The sequence below is a fragment of the Cannabis sativa genome, chromosome 2 (genome assembly GCF_029168945.1).
Source record: "Cannabis sativa cultivar Pink pepper isolate KNU-18-1 chromosome 2, ASM2916894v1, whole genome shotgun sequence".
Classification (NCBI taxonomy): Eukaryota; Viridiplantae; Streptophyta; class Magnoliopsida; order Rosales; family Cannabaceae; genus Cannabis; species Cannabis sativa.
The window spans coordinates 44,361,796-44,365,420 of NC_083602.1; positions in this window are offsets into that span (position 1 = coordinate 44,361,796).

The following is a 3,625-nucleotide window of genomic DNA, read 5'->3' on the forward strand; positions in this document are numbered from 1 at the left end:
ATTTAATTATTATTTTTATTTTTTTTGATTGTATGATTATTTATTTTAAATAATATTTAATTAGTTTTTATTTTATTATATACAATGGTCGTGGTATATATATTTTAATTGTGGTATATAATTTGGTTAGTATAGTATATATACATATATATTAGTAATCTATATTTTATTATTATGTTTTGTATATATGTTTTGGTGTATGGTATATGTATTTTTTGTTATACGGTATATAATTTTTTTAAATAATATTTAAGTTCTATTTTCTATTGTACTTTTGTTGACATGATATATAATTTTATTAGCATCCTATATATTTTTATTTTTATTTGTTGTTATTATTATATATATTTCTATTGTAAGGTATATATTTTATGTTATATGGTATATAAGTTTTATTGTATAGTATATCATATATTTTAGATAATGCATGTTTAGTTTTTATTTTAGTATACATAAAAGGTGATATATAATTTTGTTGATATGATATATATATATATTTTTTAATAATATTATATTATTTTGTTTTATTTTTTATTGTAAGTATATACGTTTTCTTGAATATTGTCTATAATATATTATTTATTTAATATGATATTTAGTTTTTATTTTATTATATATAAATTTTTTTGGTATGTATTCATATTTTAATGGTGGTATATATAATTTTGTTAGCATGATATATATATATTTTAAGTATTAATTTAGTATTGTTATAATTTTTTTGTGGTATATAATTTTATTACAACGATATATTAATTTTCAGTACTGCGATATATCTAATACTGTTGGATATATTTAAATGATCTAATATATTTATTTATTTTTGTTACAATATAATAATATGCAATACTAAGAAAATTATAAAACTTAATTTTATTATTATATATATTTTTTTAAAAAAATATATGTTAAATGTATTTTTATAATTTTTATTAGCAAATTTATTAGATTTGACCATTTTCTTAATTTTTTTAAAAAGTGGATATTTATTAATTTAGTTTCTAAATTTAGGGCCATTTTGCATCTCAACCCTTCAATTTATTTTCAGATTTAAAAAGTGGGAGTTTAAATTTCGGGTTGAATAAGATCACAAATTTTCGTCTGTATAAGGTATGTTTTTATTTTTTTTTATAAATCATAGTAAATATTTTAAATATAGTGTAGTTGTAATTTTAATCTGAAATATATATTATTTTTAAGATTCTTAGATTTACTTAAATATAATATATATTTTTATTTATATATAATATATAAATTTATCTGTTTACATATATATATAGTATATTATATATATTATTTTATATAACTTTTTATTCTCTTTATATATAATATATTTTTATTTTATATATATATATATATTTATATTAATTTTTGTGTATATATATAGTTATATTTAAATTTATTTATATATATATATATTTTGTTATGTATTGAGCAAGAGTGTTTTTTTATATATGTATTTGTTGTTTTATTTAAGTATATTTGTGAAATGTATATGATTTTATTTATGTGTATTTGTTGTTTTATTTTTGATGTATTAATCATTTTTTGATTGTAATAGATTTAAGTAATTTTTTTTTTGGATATGTTAAAAGATTTAATATTATGCTCATAAAATTTATTAACAATGATTGTAATGGATTTAAGTATTTTGATGTATTAATAATTTGTTATTTTTAAATAAATTAAAAATAAATATTTTATATTTTTAAAATTAAAAAAAAAGAAATAAGATTTGTTATTTAAGTATTTTATATTTTAGTAAGATTAGTTTTATTTACTTAATTTTCTTGGTTAGTTTCAGCAACAATCATCGAATTTTTCGCGCAACAATCTTTAAAATTTTCGCAACAACAACAATCTCTGAATTTATCACAACAACCACAGACTCGACAATTTATTGAGATTTTATCTTCGCAGCAGCCATATTACCCTTCACCGCCACTATCGCAAACTCAGGACAATGCATGCACAAACAACCCATTTAAACTTGAACACCAGCAGTTCAAAATTTTTAGATTATGTGCTTGATGAAGACAATAATAATTAGTTTAAGTTAATTTTAATTATGTGTGGACAATAATTATTTGTTGAATTTTGAATTATGTGTGAATTTATTTAAATTTTTAATTATGTGTGGATTTATTTAAGTTTTTAATTATGTGTGGATGATAATTATTTAATTGGTATGTTGGACAATTTTTAATTCATTATGTGTGTAATAATTAGTTTATTGTTATTTAATTTTAAATTTAATATAAAATATTATAATTTTAAATATTTTTATCTATATTATTAATATTATTATGAATTATATATTTATATAATATTTTTTTTATTTAAACACATTACCGGCGGGTTTTGCCACTATAGGTCCGCTGGTATTAATCAATAATAGCGGCGGATGTGTCAGTCCGCCGCTATTACTGATTAATACCGGCTAGATATTACCGGCGGAGCAATATCGGCGGGACCCCGTCGGTAATCACTTATACCAGCGGATTTCACTCTAATTACCGGTAGATCCTTCTGCCCCTAATTCTTCTAATTGTTGTAGTGTACTGCATTAGGAAAAGATGACTGTTGACCGAGATTTTCGGCAACTATTAAAATATGATTATAGTAGTGAGCTGTAAGAAAGCGAGATGAGGATTTTTTACGTGGTTGGGGCGTTAATGAGCCTTAGTCCACGAGTCTTTGTTATTAATGGATGTATTTAATACAGATTCCACACTTGAGAGAATGCTCTTCTCATAAATACAGAGAATGTTCTTGGTGAGTAATTTTTCTTCTTGCTCTTATGCAAACCAAGATTCTAGACCCCTTTAAATGAGCTTTGAGGGGGTATTTATAGTGTTTTGGTGGGGTGATCCCTAGGATTGTTCTTACAAATGCATCTATAAGTATCCATAAAGTTGGGTATTCCCAATGAATATACCATGGGTGATGCATGGTCAAATCCCTAGGCGCTGTAGGGTTTTTATGAGGAATGTCCTTTTTGCCTTGTGATTGACGTGACTCTTCGCAGAGTAGCCGTCGCTAGACTTAAATGATCATTACTGTAGCACTGCTATTTGGGGGTTGTGCCGTCAGACTTTATTGCGTGTTACAGTCCCAACACGCTTCCTCCCATGCGGCATTAAATGCGACTTGATTACTCAGGAGAGGCCTGACACATCCCGGAGAGGCTTCATGCTATGCGAGCTTCCGGGAGTACCTTGTACTCCGGGTGCCTCCTCCGGGACCCATACCCAGGGTGCTTCCTTGTGGCGCACAAAGACTTATCAAATATTTACAAGTTATCTGATCCACGTGTCCCTCTTCGACTGGTCCACGTATTTTGGGCGAATTCAGGGGCAACATTTACCCCCCAAGCCTTGTTTACTTGGAAAAATAAACCAAGGCTTGCTCAAGTGCCTCCGGTTGACTCCTCGTTTCCCTGGCTCAAGCCCAGAGCGCGTGAGGGCACTTTTAATGATGACATTTAATGCAGCGATTCGCTTTTTGCAGGGATGTCTCCGGCCGCCTCCTCGGTTTCTTGACACGAGCTTGGGGTGCGTGAGGGTGCGTCCAATGATGGCATTAAATGCTGCGATTCGCTTTTTGCAGAGGTCGATTCATTTCA